The following is a 22,534-nucleotide window of genomic DNA, read 5'->3' as shown; positions in this document are numbered from 1 at the left end:
TCACATGCCCCAACCATCTCAACCGAACTTCCCGCATCTTGTCCTCCACGGAAGCCACTCCAACCTTCTCCCGAATAATCTCATTCCTAACCCTATCACTCCTAGTAAGGCCACACATCTAACGCAACATCCACATTTCCGCCACCTTTAATTTTTGGATATGGGCGTTCTTTACCGGCCAACCCTCCACTCCATATAACATGACCGGACGGACTGCCACTCTGTAAAATTTTCCTTTAAGTTTGAGCGGCACCTTCTTATCACACAACATTCCTGAAACAAGCCTCCACTTCATCCAACCTGCCCTAATCCGGTGGGAGATATCCTCATCAATCTCACCATTTCGCTGAATCAAGGACCCGAGATACTTAAAACTATTCCTCCTACACACCACCTGAGAGTCCAACCTAACTATCAACTCGTCCTCCTGCCTCAAGTCATTAAACTTGCATTCCATATACTCTATCTTGCTCCTACTCAACCTGAACCTTTAGACTCAAGTGTTTGTCTCCAAACCTCCAATTTATCATTCACACCTTCCCACGTCTCATTAATCAACACGACATCATCCGCAAAAAGCATGCACCAAGGCACCTCACCTTGAATATGCCATGTTAAAATATCCATCACCAAAGCAAACAGAAAAGGGCTAAGAGTCAATCCCTGATGCAACCCTGTCAGGACCAAAAAATGCTCAGAATCTCCTCCCTCCGTCCTCACCTGAGTCTTAGCTCCTTCATATATGTCCTTAATCGATCTAATGTATGCCACCGGGACCCCACTCACCTCCAAGCATCTCCAAAGAACTTCCCTAGGAACTTTGTCGTATGCCTTCTCCAAGTCGATAAATACCATGTGGAAATCCTTTTTTCTTTCCCTATACTGCTCCACCAATCTCCGCACCAGGTGAATTACCTCCGTCGTCGAGCGATCGGGCATAAAGCCAAACTGGTTCGCCAAAATAGACACTATCCTCCTCAATCTCCGCTCTACCACTGTCTCCTAATCTTCATAGTATGACTCAACAACTTAATACCCCTGTAGTTGTTGCAACTCTGGATGTCACCCTTGTTCTTATATAGAGGAATCATGCTACTCCACCTCCATGCCTCAAGCATTTTTGCAGTTTTGAAAATGCCATTAAACAATTCGATCAACCACCTTATATAAGGGAATCATTCGCTTCAATCTAGATCGACTTAATCACTTATGGTGGCCACCATAAAATTTGGATCATCCGCAATTTTCCTACACATCCAATATAAATAAACAGTTAAAAAAAATTATGCTCTGCGAATATTCAAATATTTTTCCATTCTTGAATGAGGGATTATGTGAATCCAAAATTTTCTTAATTCATTTAAGTAAAAAGTTCACGATTTAAGTTTCTCTTGAATTTGAAAGATAAAATACCTTTTCATGAACCAAAGCATGAGTTGAGCTAGAAGAATTTGAAAGAATTTTATCTCTTAAAGCTTGTGCATTACTTGCATAGGGTAAAGGAGTGTTAGATCTAACACTCCTTGGTATATCTTTAACATTCAACCCAGGATTGTTTTGTACCAATTGGGTAAAACAAATGCCGCATTTCTTCTCTCATTTCCTTTATTTCTTCCTACAGAGAAGTGACTTCATTATCATGCTTTTGTTTAAGCATGTTCATTAGTGACTTCATTATCATGCTTTTCCTCATTTTATTCAAAGAACTTGCATTTACTAATCTACCGTAGCCTTTTAAGTCGACCAGGCTTCTTCTTTCTAAACACGGTTGCGAATGCATCATCTGGTGTTTTCCCAAAAATTTTGATGATTCTGAAGTTCAGACTGTCAAAAAAGTAAAACAAACAATGAAACAAAATAGTGAGTTCTATAGTAATGTAATGTATCAAACAATAGCTATAGTATCTTGTTACTATAGTAATGAAACAAACAATAGTTGGAGTTTTATTGTTTGAGGTGTATAATCAACAGTTCCATAAGAGGTCGGATTCTCTGAAATGTAACATTTTTGTTGAAGCAAGAATCAACAAAGATAGCACCAGCAAGGGACTCAATAACATCTCCAAGCACCTATAGAGAACCAAAAAGGAAAATGACTCAAAGTTGTAATCAAAATCAATTGGCATTCATATATAATTCTTTTAATGAGTAAGATTTACATTTTGAGGCAAGTATGCAATACCTTAGGGAAAGTACTTTCAGCCTCCCATCCAAACGTGGACACAAGATCCAATTCCCCAAAATCCTCAACAATACGATATATCTGCCTTTGCAACTCTTGCGAGGCATGAAGAATGTGCTTGTGCATGACAACCTTAACTGTAGATTGATCATAGAATTCATTATTTATAGAAACAACAACAAACCCAGTGTATTCCCACCTAATGGGGTCTGGGAGGGGGGGGGGGGTAAGATGTACGCAGTCCATACCTCTACCTCTGATGAAGTAGAAAGGCTGTTTCCGATAGACCCCCAGCTCAAGGCACGAGATACCACACAAACATATAGTGCAGCACAGAGGCAGACCTCAAATTAGTAGTAAGTCCTGGAGTCAATCCTTGATAATAGAAATAGAGATGTGTGGTAACAGATAATCTAGAATTGCATCTCCAAGAAATTCCAAATGTTGCATAGCCAAGGTGATAATTAGCATTTGAATGAAAAGAGTCAAAAAAGGGACAAATGCTAGTTTCCGAACAACAAACTATGAATATAGGCACTATGTGAATGTATCAAGACAAATTTTATTTTCTTGTCACTAGCAGTTATATGAGGAACCATCAAGTATTGTGCAGCCTTAGGTTAATGAAATGTTCAAGCTCACAACTTCCCCAATCTAGGAAATAATATATTTTAGCAAGATAACATTTATTTACAAGAATAACCTGATAGCATCGTGGAATTTATGGTAGCATGTATGATGCATGAGTTAGTTCTTCAAAAAGCAGAGAAGGATCGTGGAACTTGTAATGTAGCAGGGATTCCAAGTATCTGACATTGACTAGCTTCTCAGCATTCATGGGAAAGTGCCTTAGCATAGGTGCATTAGCAAAATCAATTTCTAGACCAAGCCTTTTCATAAATGATAAAGTCTTTACTTCCTCGTCCGAGCTGAGGTAGGCACCTATTAGTGCCTCAAGGACATCAGCTACTCTCTTACTTTTAATTTCAGCTTCCCCCTACAGTACATTTTTACTGAAGGCATCAGGTACTCTTCATCAAAGCTTTGAACTTGAGATTTACCACCAGGAATGAGCCATGCTTTAAGATCAAACGGTTCATTATAGATAAATCCCTGTAATCGAAGGTATATATTGAATGTAAACCAAGAGAAGTAAAAGGAAAAAGAATACTGATAGCATTTGCATCCAGCAATATGCAATTAAAACAATAAAAATAAGACTTTAGGAACTCTTTAAGAATACACTGGGATATTTACTTATTTAAGGATTCAAAAGCAGTTACTCAAAATTGACATGTCAAAAATAAAAGTAATCCAATTGATGCATTAGAAACGTATGCATATTTTAGAAGTACGAATATACAGCAATTTTTAAGAAATATTATCACCAAGGAAGGGAAGTAGAGCTTGTTTATATGCGAGAGTTGGCAACTTTTTGGTAGAAGCATGATTAATAGTCAATATCAGATCTTTGATTCAAGTGCACATGCGAATACCCCTTGTTTGTTCTTAAACTTCAGTGAGGAACATTAGAAAAAAATAAGTCAACCATGATTAATAGAGTTATAGAGACATGGAGTTGATGCTACCGAAATCCAAATGAACTCAACAAAAGTATCTCCAAGGAATACCTACGGGGATTTTACGAGCACATCCAAGCTTGCACAGTGCAGCATTGGAAATGAATTTATTTTTCTAAAGGCTGTGAGAAGACCCTCATGATGATTTTCATAAATCTTAAAGACCTGTATACTGACAACATACAACAACAACAACAAACCCAGTGTATTCCCACTTAGTGGGGTCTGGGGGGGTAAGATGTACGCAGTCCATACCTCTACCTCTGATGAAGTAGAAAGGCTGTTTCCGAAAGACCCCCGGCTCAAGTCACGAGATATCACACAAACACATAGTACAGCACACAAACCTAGTGTATACTGACAACATACTTGGGAAAAAATTCTCCAAGTTTCTCAAGTGATTCCAAATGAAACTTCTCAAGGCATTTCTTTGTTCTCATTGCTTCCAAACCTAAAATAATAAACACAAAGTTATGAGAACATTAGCCCACTTATGAAAACTTGAGCATGAGAGTATGTATGAAGCTTGTGATAAATAGATCAAAGATCTTAGATGAGATCTTAGCAGCACATACCTTAGCGGTTGGGATAAAAATATTTAGTAACAGTGATCCAAAAGCATTCTTTTCAAGTTGGAGGCCATAACCAAGGACTCGATATGATGCATGATCGAAGGAACATATGAATAGGTATTAAGGGTAGAAATAGAGATAGGTGACATGAAGAGAGAACAAAGTTCAGGAGGCAACTCAGCAGATGAATTAGTTGAATTTGCAGAGCAGCCCAACGAGGTCAAACAAAAATGAATAGGTCATTTTCATTATGCTATGAAGCATAGTGACTATATAAGCATTATAACAAAAAGAAAATAATATGATCAAACCTTTAGCTTTCTGAGTCCTGCAACCCCGGAGGTAATTGTGCACCTTACAAATATGCTTACCCCTAAGAAGTGGTTCTTCTGTAAACTACACCTTACTTAATATTTTGAAAGCAAAGATGATATATGAAAAAGGTGCACCGGGAAATCAGTAACTAATTGTACATACTACTTTTTGAAGTATTCTTTGTACGTGATGGATTCTCCAGCTCTTAAATCCAACAGAGAGTTTCAATCCAGATTATCCAAAAACTCGGTAATGCAATACATACGGCCATTATGAGGTGTCCAGGCCAACGAATTCTCTAACATGCAGCTGCACAAAATCCAAATTTTTGTGTTCACACTGCGTTTGCGACATTGTGTTGAATAGAATTTTGTATGCTTATTCCTAATATCTTGAGAAGGAAGGAGCAAAGAATTTACGCATCTTTAATTTATTTCTAAGGATGTACCCAAAGATGGGAGCAAGAGAAAATTAGAAACTGCAGAACCAATAGGCGCTTGAACTGTAGCTAAAGCATCCTACAATTTACTCAAATCACGGTTAAAGAGAGTTCTGAAGATACTGGATTAAAATCTCTTACACCATTGAATCTGAGGAGAGATATAAAAATATAAAAAATATCACCAACCATTCTTACAGTGAGTGAGTAAAGAGATGATAAAATCCATAAAATAATAGTTACCTCCTCAGAAGTAAGCTTAACAAGTTTACTTTAATTTATTAAAACTTCCAAGCATCCCCTCCTATCAATGACCAAGTCAAAAGATAATACTTTATCATCAAACTCGAGCTTTATCCTAACAGCAAGTAAAATCCCATGAAGCTGAAAGTCATTGTAAGAGTCATGTTGCAACTAAACCAGGTAGCAATAGTATGCTGCTTTTGAGTCATTGCGGTCACGACTAACCAACTCTGGTGGAAAGTATTTTGATTCTTCAACCATATTCATTTGACATTCTACACAATTTAATAGGTTCGAAAAGTTAAGCATTACAATCCCGAAAAATCCACATTAGATAAAGATGTTAGAATTACCCGATTCTTTGTTCAAGGCTTCTTCTTCCATGATATCAAGAAGAAGATATTAGTCAAGGCACCCACATGATGAAGTTCATTACAAGCTACCAGGCATTTAAGTTGACTTGCTGGTTTTACTATTCCTCCTTACGGTAATACTTCTCTGCAGGGGTAAACTTATGGGAAGTTGTAGGGTGCAGCTTGTTGTTTCTTTATCAATCACAAACCTAGGATTGGGTTTAAAGTACCTATAATTGAATAACATGACATCCAGTAACACAATATTTAACATATGAAATACTAAAAGATACCACAATCCTTAACATATAGCAAGAAATGTGCAGTACAAACCTATCTGATGGTAGCCTTAAGCAATTGAATTGTAACAATGAGATGCTAGAACTGAGGGTTATAATTGATCTAGGGCTTTCAAATTTGTAGCAAGGCTCATCACACATTTAACCATCCAGAGGCAAACATGAGATAGAAGCATGACATAATGATTCTTTCTGCATTATCTCCCCACTAGCCTTAAACTTTTACATGCGAATGAGTGTTGAAGTATCCCCACTAGGATTTGAGTCAAAATGAGAATGATCAGTCCAATGTTAGAATCAAATCTTCCAAATTTTATCATTGAAAATTGCACAAAAGCCAAGAGCTAATGTAATTGTTTGTCTATTAAGTTCTTTTAAATAATTCATTTAATCTTTTAATGACAGACATACAACAGAAAGTGATAAAGAGCAAAAATAGAATGCTTCTATAAATAATACGCCGAAAACAATAATCACAGATTCTGAAAATTCTAGAGTACTAATTAGATTAGATGACAAAATAAACCTTCTGACCATCAGAAGAAAGTCAGAGTTCTACATTCGAGCTCGCCCACGAGATTGTATATAGCTACAAATAGTAGCTGAGGGATTGAATTGAATTACAAGGTTGTAATTTTGAGCATCCAAGCCTTCTTCAAGAATAGATGTAGCTACAGTAATGTTCACTAGTAGTGTTTACATGGATATCAGACTTCATATCTTCCAAGAAACTATCTAGAAAGCAATAAATCAAAAATTTGACTTACCAGACCCTTATGAAATTCTTCAATAATATTACTTTGAATTTTCCTACTCTGGGACTGCACCTCAGAAATATGTCCTGCGATATACTCAGTTCTCCAACCACAGAGTTCCAGAAGCAACTCATTCAACAGAGATCGAAGTACAATGGTTGTACTAATTCTCTCAACAAATATTATACATCTCAAATCCTTCAGGTGGCTATAGGATTAAAAACAAAGGTCCATGTGTTACTAATGAAAAGATTGCTGGCCAGTAAAACGACTATTTATATACATACATACATATATATTATATAAAATCCTATTTCCCAACAACGTAATGGATAATTTTATACCTAATAAATCTATTTGATATCCGCACCCCCCTACAATTGATATCAGAGCCCAATAATTCAAAAAATACAAAAGTGAGATATATGTTAGAATTATTAGAATTTACATATAAATTATTAAATTAATTATGCAAAGACCATTTAAAAATAGAGAAGTTTTTAGAAAAATTAAAGAATCTTTAATTAGTAATTATTCAGAATATATAAGTCTAAATAAAACAAAAGAAAACCCACAAAGATTAGCCTACTTAATTACATTAATATCTAGTATTGAATCAAAATTAATAATCCATTTAAAATCTAGAAGAATGAAACACATACCACCTAATTATGATAAAATTAGATTTAGATATCCGCCAAAATATTATAAATATAATTTAAAATGAATAAAGTACAACAATACAAAGAATTAAAACAAATTATTTCTGAAAAGCGTAAAGAATTAAAAATAAGAATAAAAATACTACATTATAATATATTGGCCGGAGTTAGTAAAAATATAATAAATACACAAAAAGATGAAATATCAAAATTGAAATCACAAATAGATAGTTTAGAATATATATATCAACATGAACTATTCACAATAAAATGAACAAAGAAGAATTTATAATAGATGAAAAAATATATGAAAATCACGAAGGATCAAAAATAAAAATAGTATTTTCTAATCTAGGAAGAAGATATAAGAAAATAGGTGAACATTTATATCTAATGTTAGAAAAAGAAGAATTAAAATTAAAAGATAAATTAACAGCAAAGGTAAGAATAGAAAAAGAAAATGAAGAGATAGATAGGAAAAAGGAAATAGAAAAAATAAAACAACAAACTACGGAAGAAATACGAAAAATAGAAGAAACTAAAAATAGCAGGATTGCTGAATTAGAAAAAGAACTACAAATGTTAAAAGAGCTGTATGAACAAAGGCAAAAAGAAAAAGAAGAAAAAGATAGAGAATAAAAATTACTGAACGAAATAAATCAATTTAAGGAAAAATTAGAAATAAAAAACAAAGAATTAGAAATAAATAATATAGATGTTGAAGAGACAGAGACAGATAATTATAATTTCGAAGATAGTGAAACATATACAGAAATATTAACAAATACAAAAAATTTAGAAATCAATGAAAAACAAAAAGAAATTAATGAGGAAAACTTAAAAAGTACCCACACAGAAATAAATAATCTTGATAAAAAAGAAGATGAAAATATAATACCTAAAACAACAGAAATAAGAAAACCTATGTATTATAAGAATAAGTTTAAAAAATATAATGAATATGATAAATGGATACCAAAACAAATAATTAATAAAAATTATAACTTTTTAGACCTAGACTGTGTAATAGATACAAAAAAAATAATACAATTATGGATAGGATATATGACAAAACAATTATTAGATAATAATATAAAAATAACAGATGCACCAGAATATATAGAAAGAACACTAATAGGATCAGTAAAACTATGGTTTTCAAATTTAACTGAAAATAGCAAAAAAGTATTAAGAACTAATAAACCTATAGAAAGAACATCATCAACAACAAAACTAACCCCTATAGAATTATTAAAAAAATATGAAATAGCTATAAAAGATGAATTTGGTAGTACGACAACAATAGAAGAAGAACAAGATGAAGAAAAAGATACAAATAGGAATTTAATGTTAAAATTAGCAATATGTAATATGTGTTATATAGATGAATATACTTGCGCATTTAAAGAATATTATTACAAAGGAGCATATAGTATAGAAGAAAGTAAAGAAATAAGAAAATTATATTTTACTAAATTACCCGAGCCATTTAGTTCAAAAATAATAAAAAGTTGGGAAGAAGCAAAAATAGTAGATACGTTAGGAGCAAGAATAAAATTTTTACAACAATGGTATAGAAACTTATGTGAAAAATATAGAGAAGAATTAAAAATGGAAAAAACATTAATAAGAAATTTAGCATGTTGCAAAAATAAAATAGCACCCCAATTTGGATGTGAAGAAAGATATTATAAGAAAAGAAAAAGACATAAGAAATATAAGAAATATAAAAAATCAAAATATAAATATAAGAAACCAAGAAAAAGATATTATGTAAAAAATTATAAATACAAAAGACCATATAGAAAGAAGAAATCTATAAAAGAATGTACTTGTTATAACTGTGGAAAGATAGGCCATTTAGCTAGAGATTGTAAATTACCTAAAAATCCAAAAAATGAACAAATATCAGAAATAAAAATAGATAATACAGAATATATGCAGATAGATTATATAGATTATGAATTAGAAAGTGAGGATAGTATATATGAAATTTCAGAAAACGAAACAGATAATGAAATAGATAGTGAAATAGATGAATCAAATGACTGAAGAAGATATAAAAATAATAACAAAGGAAGAATATTTAAATGATGAAGGAACGGAACAAAAAATAATATTTGATAGTAACATATTTGATAAAATAAAAGGAAAAGAATTAGATTTAAGTGTAGAGAAAATATTTAAAATACCAACAATAAAAAATATTTTTACTAGGAAAAAGGATGAATATTATGTAGTATGCCAAAAAGAACATGTAATAGACTGCAGATATGCAAAAGGCAAAGCTAGTATACCACTAGTAACAAAAAGAATAATTAATAAAGAGATAAATGATATAAAAAGTAAAGGAGATCCAATAAAATATGTACACCTTGGAGGTACAGAGATATTAATAAAAGCATGTTTTAGATAAGGAATAGATAAACCAATAGAATTATATTTAGCAGATGATAGAATTATAAAACCTATAGAAAAAAAGCATAATAACTGCCGTAAAAGGAAATCTAATATACCAAAAATTTAAATTTATAATAAGTGCAAATTATTCAGTAGCAGTAACAGATAGAAATATAGATAAATCACTCGTATTATATTGGAAAATATCAGGAATAGAATTAACCCCAGGAAGTAAAATATTTACAGCAAGATGTAAAAATCTATATGTATTAACAACAAAACATAAAATAACAGGAAAAAATAAGATTAACAAAATACGAATAGAAAGCCCATTCGAACAAATTGTAAAAACAATAGATTATAATGATTATAGCTATAGAGACATAGATACAGAAGAAAATTTAGAAATAGTAAATGATAGAATAAGTACAACGAAAAGGATAGCTGATGAAAAACCAGAATCATCAAGCTCATAAAAAAGAACAAGTTATGAAACAAATTCAATAAGTAATTTAAACCAATATTACATAACAGGAAAAATAAATGAAAAAGAATATCTAATACTTTTGAATACAGGACAAGAAGAAAATTATATAGCAAAATATCTAGTAAAAAATGAAGAAATAAAGACTGATAATGATATGTGCCCAGATCTACCAAGAAGTTTAATAAATAGTAAAAATATAACAGAAAAAGAAATAATAATAGGAGTTAGGAAAATAAAAATAGAATTCGAAGTAAAGGAAGAAATGCAAAAAACAGATATAATATTAGGAATAAAATGCTTAGAACAAGTAAAACCATATAATATAGAACATACACAATTAACCTTAACATATAACAAAGAAAAGTTATTCTTAAAAAGAGCCTTAACATGAAATGAAGATATATGTATTAATGAAGATAGTAGTAGAAGGATATTACAGTAGATATTATACGTCTATGATAGATACAGGAGCAGAAGCTAATTTATGTAGATATAATTGCTTACCAGAAAGTAAATGGGATAAATTAAAAACACCAATAATAGTTAAAGGATTTAATAATGAAGGAAGCTTAATTACTTATAAAGCTAGGAATGTAAAAATACAAGTATGGGACAAGATATTAACAATAGAAGAAATTTATAATTATGAATTAACATCAAAAGATATACTTTTAGGAATGCCATTCTTAGATAAATTATACCCACATATAATAACCAAAACAGACTGGTGGTTTACAACACCATGTAAGCAGAAAGTAAGAGCAAAAAGAGTTAATAATAAAATAAGAAAGAAAACTGATTGGATAAAAGGAAGTGAAAAAATTACACAAAAGTTAGAAAATATAAAAAATACTGAAGATACAATAGAACTAGTAGTATTTTCGATAAATAAAACAGAAATAACTATATTTTCAATAAATAAAATAGAAATAATTCAGAAAAAATTAGAACAATTATATAGTGAAGATCCATTAAAAGGATGGGAAAAACATAAAACTACTATAAAAATTGAATTAATAGATAAAAATAACATAATAACCCAAAAACCATTAACATATAATTTTGACGATTTAAAAGAATTTAAAATGCCCATAGATGAATTATTAGAAAAACAATATATACAAAAAAGTAATAGTAAACATAATAGTCCAGCATTTATAGTAAATAAACATAGTGAACAAAAAAGAGGAAAAAGTAGGATGGTAATTGATTATAGAAATTTAAATGCAAAAACTATAACATATAATTATCCAATACCAAATAAGATATTAAAAATAAGACAAATACAAGGATATAATTATTTTAGCAAATTCGATTGTAAATCAGGATTTTACCACCTAAAGCTAGAAGAAGAATCTAAAGAATTAACCGCATTTACGGTACCACAAGGATTTTATGAATGAAACGTATTACCATTTGGATATAAAAATGCACCAGGTAGATATCAACATTTTATGGATAATTATTTTAAATAATTATCGAATTGTATAGTATACATAGATGATATACTATTACATACAAAAACCAGAGAAGAACATTTAAAATTATTAGAGCAGTTTACAGATATAATAGAAAAATCTGGAATAAGTCTAAGCGAAAAGAAAGTTGAAATTATGAAAAATCAGATAGAATTTTTTGGAATACAAATAGATAAAAGTGGAGTAAAAATGCAACAACATATAGTACAAAAACTAATAAATTCGAAAGAAGAATTAGATACAAAAAAGAAATTACAATCATTTTTAGGATTAGTAAACCAAGTAAGAGAATATATTCCAAAATTAGCAGAAACTTTAAAACCACTACAAAAAAATTAAAAAAAGGATGTAGAATATAACTATAATGAAGAAGATAAAAAACAAGTTCAAAAAATAAAATTTCTTTGTGAAGAATTACCAAAATTACAATTTCCAGATAAAAATAGAAAATTTATATATATAGTAGAAGCAGATGCTAGTGAATATAGTTACGGAGGAGTACTTAAATATCGATATGAAGCAGAAAAAATAGAACACCATTGTAGATACTACTCAGGTACGTTCAATGAGACAGAAATAAAATGGGAAATAAATAGGAAAGAATTATATTCATTATACAAATGTTTATTAACATTTGAGCCATATATTGTATATAACAAATTTATTGTACGAACAGATAATACACAGGTACGCTGGTGATTAACAAAGAAAATACAAAATTCAGTTACAACAAAAGAGATTCGGAGACTAGTTTTGAATATATTAAATTTCACATTTACAATTGAAGTGATCAGTACTAACAAAAATGTTATTGCAGATTACATATCAAGACAAAGCTACACAGACTGAAATAATAGAAGAAGATACTCTAGAAAAATACTTAACACCCTAACTACGCTTTCAATGAAAGTGGACAGTATGGGCAATGAGATAGAAAAGCTAAAGACTAATGAAGATAAACTGAAGTCTATAGCTACAAATCAGCTAACTCAGCAGTGTGCAGAGCTATGTCGATCGGAAGACATTAAAGTTCCAGAGCTAGAAGGAGACGTTGGGACACTCCATAAAACCCATAACATTTATCAATCTACTTCTGCAGGTACAAGCAAAGGAGTTAATCGACCAAGATACCAGAATATGAATATGAATAAAATATTTGAAAAACCATTTACACCAAAAACACAAAAAGACCACTTGTTCATACCCCCACAAGTTAGCACATACCGAGATAGCCTAAACCAAGATAAAAAAGTTTACTACACCGCCCAGAAATACATAGAAAATATCTACAGAGTACAAACTTTTCTAAACCATAACCCCAGAGCTACAAACATCAAAGAACCAAACACCAACTATATAACCCAAAAATTACAAGGATATAACAAACTAATTGCACTACCCAAAACTAACCCAAGCCTAGTAAAAACCTGTTTTGACTATGGACTATTAAACACCATATATACCCAAGACGGAGAAGAATTAACAGCTATGGAAGAGTTATACAAGATATTCACCACCTACAAAAGGATAACGAAAGGAAATTTATTTTATATAAAGTGTTATACTGCACTAGCAGAGATACTATATGATGAAATAAAACCAGTTATACAAGTTGTAAAGATAGGACTAACTAGAGACATGATCATACCAGAAGATATTACACAGCAATCGGAGATACCCAGAATTGAGATACCCGACTTCTACGCAAATAAACGACTTATTGGACTAGCTACGATTATCCAAGAACTAGCAAATAATTATACTAATGGAAACCCAATATGGAGCTATTATTTGAGAGATCATCAAATGATTTACTCTAATTCAAAAGAGCTACGACAAGCAGATATGGAAGATGTCAGACAATGGATAATGACATTACTCAACCCAGAAAAAGAATCTACCACAAGAGCAATTAAAAAAGAATTTATTTCAGACGGACTACTGACAAGATATTGTAAAATAATTGGACACAAATATCTAGATCACCAATGTTCAAGGTGTAATGGAGAAGATAACATTATTCCAGAAGTACATCTAGAATAAAAGAAGACAAAATGCCAACTGAAAAGATAAGATAAGAAGCAATAATGGAGATATAGCAGATACGAAAAAATCAACGGAGACAAGATATTGTTGAATTATTGTACAAAGTCTTATTATTGTTGAATTATTGTACAAAGTCCTTAGACTTTACGTAAAAGATGTAATAATTGTAGATTTATAGGTTTCTAGGAAATTAAAGGCTAGTTAGTCGCCTAGCCTCCTTTTGACTTTCTTGTTAGCTTTTAGTATTTTTAAACGTGTAAAGATTGATTGTAGATTTGGTTCTATAAATAAAGAAAGCCGAAGGCATTGTAGAAGCAAGCCTTCATACGTTGAAGCAAACACTCTCTCTATTCCACAACAAATATTTTACTCAGTAAATTAAATAGACATATTTCAATGGAAAAAGCTATGGAGGAACAAACTTCAGAAATATCAAAACTACCCGAACAGGTATATTTATTTATGATTATGAATAGCTAAATTCATAATTCCCAACAATCATGATATGATAAAATAAATTCATATTAGTTACTTTATAGTAGAATTATTCGAAGAATAATATGTTAAAAAGTTTATTAACAAAGCGGAAACGGAGAAAGATCCCTAAGGACTATGCCATCCCAAAGGTGAAACCAATGAGGAAAGAAGCCGTAGCGGGGAGTAACCAGAGTAGAGGCGCTGTTTAAGGGAAAAAGTATCCGGATTACCATGTTAATAGTGACCGAAGAACATATTATTTAAGAATAATCTAGTATATAGTAAGCTAAGATGACCACATTTTGTTATGTACATGGTTGAAGGGAATATTTTGAAAAAGCAATTTTATGAAAATGAATAATTATTTATCTGATGTGATGGTAGATAAATTTAAAATACTTATTTTGTATGCACTTAAAGATATAAAAGTAGTAGATATAAGAAAAATCATATTAGAAAAAGCATTTGGTAAATATTACATGACTAGAGTAAATTATATACCATACCTACCTAATTACTCTTACAAATACTTACCATGATAAATTACATAGAAATTTTAGGAAAAAATATAAGAAACATACAGTTACTAGAAAAACAGATAAAAATAAATATAGACAAATACATGGAAAATAAAAACATAAAATACATGGAATTTCTTAATAAAAATATGCAAGAATTACTAAGACTAAAACAAACAACTACAAAATATTATAATAAAATCAATTCTAAAAAATAGATCACCTAGATTATCTTAAAGTTTTAATCTTATATATACTTAAAGATATAGAAATAATAGATATTAAGAAAATAATATTAGAAAAGGTAATAGACTATGAAATTGAAACCATAAATTGGCTAGAACAGTTATACGAAGAAATTTACCCAGAAGGATATTATACAGATTAAGAGATATTAGAATATATTAGAAAAACTAGAGAAAATCAAGAAAATCTAAATAATGAAATTAATTATAGAAACCGAATTAGGAAAATAATGGAGAATCTAAAAGAAAAATTAATATGGATAGAAAAAACCTTAGAAAATTTAGAAAAAAGTACATGTGATAGTTTATATAATTTTAAAAACTCACTACGAGAAGAACAACACAAGATAATAAATAACATTGAAAATCTAGAATTAGATATACATTACAGTACAGATAGGATAAATTATTATACAGAAATTTGTAACTGTGCAATTACTACAGGATAAAATAATAAATAAATTAATGAATATATCTTACGCAAAAAGTAAATCATTAAAAGATATTGAAACAAAATTTAAGAAATATCCACGCACAAAGAAAAATAGATTCACTAGATACCTAATAAATCTATTTCATATCCGCACCCCTCTACAGGCAACACACCCTTGTACATATTCCCATACCCTCTTGTCACAACTATATTCACCCTAGAGAAATTCTTTGTGGCCGCCTTAATTTCATCAAAAGTATACCTAATCAAAGTAGTAATTCCACTAATCAAATCCAATCGAGAACTCAAATTACTCTCTTGTCTCCTAATATTCCACATTTTAGCCAATCCAATTCTCCTCCGCCGCCACAAAAACCAATAACCAACCACAACAAGTCCAATAACTAACAAACATATAGAGATTAAAATCTTACAAAACTAGGGTAATTACATGAGACAAATCCAAATCAAACAAAACTAGGATAAATACGTGAGACAAATCCCCATCAAGAAAACATTAATCAATAAAATACTTAGTAGATTCAACCTAAAATCAAGAAAGTAGAGCTTACCTAGTGGAGCTGGGTATGTACAAAGCACAAAAAAAAACACAAACGAATTTATCTAGAAGAACTGATGAATTTTCCTCAAATAAAATCATATAGAGATTGAAAACCCCTACCTGGTAGACTCAAAGAAAATTGCAGAAGAGATAGAGTTAACAGGTCAATTGGATACAAAGAGAAATTTAGAAATTCAATCAGAATGAAAATTTCTATCGCAGTAGAGGAGGAGTTAATAGAGCAATGGCATAAAGAGAACTTTCAAAAATTTCATAGGGTTGAAAATTTTGGGCCACTCTAATATTTTACCTTAATGATGTTGGGTGGGGGGAATATAAGAATACGGAGGAAAGTAAATTTTTTGGTTAAAATTGAAGTATAATGATTAGATCATACTTGAAAATTGTGGGGTTAAAATAGCAAAGATGCCACAATTAAAAAAGGTAGCCATTTATATAAAAAGGTATTGCTAATTATTTTCTATTGTAGCAATATTTATAAATCATAGCCTATAACTTAAAAGATAACACTTTTAAAATGTTGCTAATGTTTTCATGGACCAAAGCTTAGCGCTATGGCAACACTTTAAAAATGTTTTCAAAAATACTTTTAGCAATACTTTATAAGCGTTGTCTGAATTAAGTATAGTCGTAGGCCTAAAATATTATAGTGCATGGAAAGGTGATATCTTATGCTTCCAGACAATTGAAGGTGCATAAGAGAAATTATCCAACTCATAATTTGAAACTGTTAGTTGTGGTGTTTGCATTGAAAATATGGTGTCACTATTTGTATGTGGTGTATATGGATATCTTCTTCCTATCATAAGAGCCTGTAGTGTGAGTTTAGTAAGAAAGATATATACTTCAGGCAAAGGAGATAGCTTGAGCTTCTCAAGGATTATGATATAAGTCTTCACTATCATTCAGGTAAAGCTAATATGGTTGTTGATGCTCTTAGCACGTTATCCATGGGGATTCTAGATCATGTAGATAAGGAGAAGTGGGAGTAAGTAAAGGACATTCACTATTTAGATAATCTTGGAGTTCGTCTCTTGGACTATAAGGATGGTGGTATGTTCATTCAAAATATGGCACAACCATCTCTTGGTACTTAAATTAAGGAGGAGAAAGTATTAGATCATGTGTTGATGAGGGTCAAGTGTGTCGTTGGTAGAAAGAAGGTGATGGCCTTTTAGATTGATGGTGATGGTACTTTGTGGTACCAAAGGAGATTATGTGCTCCCAAAGTCGATGGTTTGCTTAAAAGGATCTTGGTAGAGATGCATGAGTTGCACTATGTTGTTCATCCTGGTTCAATAAAAATGTATCATGACCTTAAGGAGATGTGTTGGTGAAATAATATGAAGCAGGATATGACTAATTTTATGGCCAAGTATATGGTGTGTCAACAAGTGAAAGTTGATCCCATGAGACCCTGAGGTTTGAACCAGGAAATTGAGTTGCCAGAGTGAAAGTGGGAAGTAATTAAAATAAATTTTGTTACTGGACTTCCTCAGTCTCAGAATTAATTTGATTCAATTTGGATCATTATGGATAGGATGACAGAGTCGCCTCATCTTTTGCCAGTAAGGACTAACTTCTCGGCTGAGGATTATGTAAGGTTTTATCTTCATAAGATTGTGAAGTTGCATGGGTACCTGGTTGTATCATGTCGAATCACAGTACACAGATTTTATCTTACTTTTGGCGGTCATTTTAGAAAGGCTTAGGGACTAAGGTGAGTCTGAGAGCTGTTTTCCACCCGCAGTCAGATGGGTAAGAAAAAATGACTATTCAGACATTAGAGGATATGTTTCATGCTTGTGTGATTAACTATGGTGGGAGTTGGGTTGACAACTTACCTCTTATAAAGTTTTCTTACAACAATAGTTGTAACTCTAGCATTGGGATGGCTCCATTTGAAGCATTATGTGGTAGGAGATGTAGGTCTTCTATTGGGTGGTTCGAGCTTGGTGAGGCGGATATGTTTGGTCCAGATTTTGTTCACCAAGCCATGGATAAGGTGAAGATGATTCAGGATAGACTTAAGGCTTCCTAGAGTCACCAAATATCCTATGCAAATATGAGGTGAAGAGAGTTAGAGTTTAAGGTTAGGTTTAGGGTGTTCTTGAAGGTGTCTCCCATGAAGGCAGTGATGCAGTTTTGTAAGAAGAGGAAGCTCAGTCCCTAATATTTTGTTCAGTACTTGGTTTTGAGAAAGGTTGGAAATATTGCTTATGAGTTGGATTTGCCTTCTAATTTGAGCTCCATTCACTCGGTGTTCTATGTTTCTATGTGGAGAAAGTGTATGGGTGATCCATTTCAAATTGTGCCTATCAAGGATATTGATATTTTGGACTCCTTATCTTATGAGAAAGTCCTAGTTGAGATCTTAGATAGATAGGTTCATCGGTTGTTGACCTGGGACATGACCTTGGTAAAGGTTCTATGGAGAAACCACAAGGTTGAAGAGGCTACTTGGGAAAATGAAGAGGACATAAAGTCCAAGTATCCGTTCATGTTTTCTACTTTAGGAATTCATACAGAAGGTATGTGTTCTTCCTCATACTTTTGTTTTCTAACATAGTTAAAGGAAAGATTGATTTCCTTGTATCTTTGTTTTCTTAGTTAGATGTCAGAGTTGAGGTGTTGGGGCATAAATCGTGCTTGTACTTCCTTATTCCATCATTCGAGGATGAATGATCTAAGTGGGAGAGAAATGAAACACACTGGTTTTGGCCCTTGGAAATTTCCTTAGTTTTTATCTTTCTGTTGATCATACGATTCACCATACGAGTTGTATGGTAAGGGTATGGGTCAGGTGACCCAACTAATAGGATGTCTAGTTTTTGGTGGTAAAGTTTCTATTGTGGTTAAGGTTTGGTGTTACGGGTTGTATGGTTTGGTAATGGGTCATTGGGTTGATCCTTGACTTAATTTGAAACTTAGTTACTTGAGTTGGCTCTGAGTACAAGTGGCTCACTATGAGCCATAAGAATAGGGTACGAGTAGTATATAGTGGATTTGAATGTTGTCTAGTGTCCAAACCCTTTGATTATTTCTTAGATATGGCTTATGGGTACTACTCGTATGTATGGGTAAGAGTGGGGCAAGGGGAGTCGTATGGTGGATATTGTGTGGATATCAATCTTTCTGTTCTCGGTATGATTGGATGGTACCCCTTATATGATGTGGGTACGAGTGGAGGGGTCCAATCGTACCCACATACGGGAATTTTTATAATTTAAGTTGGGGGTATTCTAGACATTTTCCTCCTAAATTATTTTGACCCCATGACTTTAAACACTCTTGTGACTTCATTAACCTACTATTCCCAAATCAAACACTCTCTAAACACTCTTAAATCTCTCTCAAGCTCTTAGTTCAAGAAAAGGCTAGGGCTTTTTCAAGGTGACCAATTATGGCTTTCAAGGATGTTTTCTCTCCATCTTCCTTGTTTTCTAAGGAATGTTACTCCCCTCTCATTTTAAGTTCAAACTAAAAGCATGTTTTCTTAATGGTTTTGATGGCATAATTGTGATATGGTTTTGGGTTTTGGAATATATGTTGGGGGTTTAGGTTATGAATGGTTGGATAATGTTTTCCTTTGTTCTAGTTATGATTTTTTTATGTTATAATGTTGGTTTGAACATGTGGTATCATGGTAATGGTTAATTGGTTTTTGTTTTTTTTTTAGGAAATTATATTCCCTCAACATGTTTGTTAAAATGCCAATGAGAATGTTTTTCTCACATAGTTAGGCTTTTATTGAAAACCATGCATTGTATAATATGGTAATGGAACCTTAATTAGTTTGATTTAATTAAATTATTTGAAAGGACTTGGTGGCCATGGTTTTGATTAATTGGAAATTCTTTGGGGTACATGGGAATTCCCTAAGTGTTAGCTAATGACATTGCTTGCAATCTATAGTTAGTGTGAAGATACCACTTTATAATGCCTTTGTAATTAATTACTAGAATCGGTGGTTTTATTATATGCTAAATGTTTAATTGGGCGACAATGATGGGTTGTGATAGCTAATTGTTAAGGTTTGAGTCTGATGGACGGACTGTGGAAACTCAAGTTTGCCGATATGAGGGTTGGTAATAGCGACCATAAACTTGTGAGGTACACGGAAATACCTTAAGTTCATACTTATATATATGTATCATAGAGGGCGAAGGGTACAAAGGAATCTCCGACCCCTATGATATCTCTGGTTCGTGCGGCTACACGCACTGGGACCCATTCAGGGGGTAACACTAGACCCATATAGCCCATGAGTGATTTTAGGATGGTTGAGCTACACAACCTATGTTACTTTTTAAATGCATGGTAAACTAGGTTCCCCTTCCTAGAATGGAATATATATATATATACTTGGTTTACCTAGTTTTAAATATTGGCATTATTTTACCCTTATTCCTGAGAACATGCTATCGTTCACCTGCTAACCCATCTTCAGGCATTGTATCCTAATGCAATGCAATAACCAGCCATACTACTCCCCCTGCTCAGTGATTGGATTCGGGGACAGCTTTGTGTCAAACTAGAATGGTGAGCTTTCATACATCAAGAGGCTCCATTTCATGATATAGACTTATTTATATTATTTTTGTTTCTTCGACTTTGATTTTGGCTATGGTTGGGGGCATGTCTCGATCGGATATTCTTCATTTTTGGTTAGAGGCTTTGTGTTATTACTATGGTCATGGGTGGTGTATGTATTGGTTTCAACCTTGGCATTGGTATTGGTATTGGGGTTGACATCGGTTGGATGTTTGGTTGGATACTTGGTAGGTTATGGTTATGAAATTTATTTAATGTTCTTTAGTTATAATTATTTAATTTTATTATATGTTTAGAATTCATCTGACATAAGGTGTAGGTTGGTTATGGTTGGGTGTTAGGGGTAGTCTTCAATCTTGGCTGGGCTTGAGATACCTAACACGACAAAGCCCTGGTTTAGGTTGTGTCAACATGGTTAACACTTAAATATATACTTTGGATTAGCTCGGGTCGAGATACTCCTTAGTTTCTCTTTGGATTTTTCTTGGTTTGTGCAGTTAACATGCACTGGACCCTTTTAGTAGGGGAGTTGAACCCATATAGCCTGTGAGTGCCCTTAGGATGGTTAGAGCTACACAGTATAGGTTAATGATTTTAAATCTCATGCTAAACCTTATTCGCTATCCCAGTATATTATATATGCATATGTATGTATGCATGTATTTGAACATGTACATTGAGTTTGGACTAGATTTTAAATTAGTATTATTTTATCCCTATCCTAAGTTATATGATAGCGCTCATCCCTCTAATCGTCTCTAGATGTTGTATCCCCATGCGATGCAAGAAACGGAGACACTTCTGCTTTTCTTTCATAGTGATTAGGTGATTCCTGGATTGATTCATGAATTAGCTTGAATTGGTGAGCTTTCATACTTTGGAATACCCTTATTTTATGTTCTTATTTCATTTTTCTTTGGACTATTCCTTATGGACTCTTTTGGGCTATGGTCAGGGGTATGTCTCGACTTAAGTTGTTCTTATATTGTAGAGGTTTTGTAGATTACTATGAATTTGGATGGATGTTAAAGTTCTTAGATTTGTTTATGAGTTAGTTGAGTTGTCTATCTTGTTATATGTTTGAAATTCAACTCTATCTTGTTATATATTTAGAATTCATCTGTTGCTAACTGTATTATGTTCCAATTAGCTAAGGTACAGGGGGTGGTCTCCGATCCTCGGTAGACTTGAGATACCCATCAGGGCCAGGCCCTAGTTAAGGTTATGACAAAGTTGGTATCGGAGCGTAGGTTTGTAGTCATTAGTTATCCAAAAAGTCATGTCAAGTAGAGTCTCTTTTATGGGTGTGTAGCGCTCCACACCTATAATGGAGAGGCTATGGGACATTTAGGAATGCGTTACTTTTTTGTGATCTATTTTTTAGGCTATAAGGTCTAATGTCTTGAAATCTCCCCTAATTTCATTTGTTCATATTTTAACTTATGCCTCCCCAAGGATCTGATGCTCGCAAAAACTCCTCAGTCCTACTCGAGGACAATGTGGATGGAACTCATTCTACTTATAGATTACAGACTTGGTCTAGGGCCCCTGCTCTTGACTGCACACATAAAGTTCCACCGGTCCCTACCAGTCCTCCTCCGGCTTCTCAGGTTGATGATGTTCATCCCCCACCATCTTAAGAAGATATTTCTCATGTTGAATTCTATTAACCTATTTATCTGCTGACTTCGTTGGTAACTTCTCAACCTCGTCAGCCTAACTATATTGGTTCTTATGCTTCATCTTCTGAGGTCACTAGAGTTGGCCAGTTTATGCAGTTAAATCTCCCAACCTTTACAGGCTCTAAGGTTGAGGGGAGTCCTCAGGGTTTGTTAATGAAATGGAAAAAGATATTTAGGTTGATACATGCTACTGATGTGGAAGGTGTGAGGTTTGTTGCATATCAATTGAAG

The 22,534-nt window shown here is 32.5% G+C and overlaps 1 pseudogene; it reads right to left on the bottom strand.

The window, feature by feature from the left end:
* Nucleotides 1-1,848: 1,848 nt before the first annotated feature.
* On the bottom strand, nucleotides 1,849-6,872 carry LOC107876604 (annotated as a pseudogene).
* Nucleotides 6,873-22,534: the final 15,662 nt, after the last annotated feature.

The sequence above is a fragment of the Capsicum annuum genome, chromosome 1, assembly GCF_002878395.1.
Source record: "Capsicum annuum cultivar UCD-10X-F1 chromosome 1, UCD10Xv1.1, whole genome shotgun sequence".
NCBI classification, from domain to species: domain Eukaryota; kingdom Viridiplantae; phylum Streptophyta; class Magnoliopsida; order Solanales; family Solanaceae; genus Capsicum; species Capsicum annuum.
The sequence above is the reverse complement of the archived record's forward strand: the minus strand, read 5'-3'. Positions and strand labels throughout refer to the sequence as shown.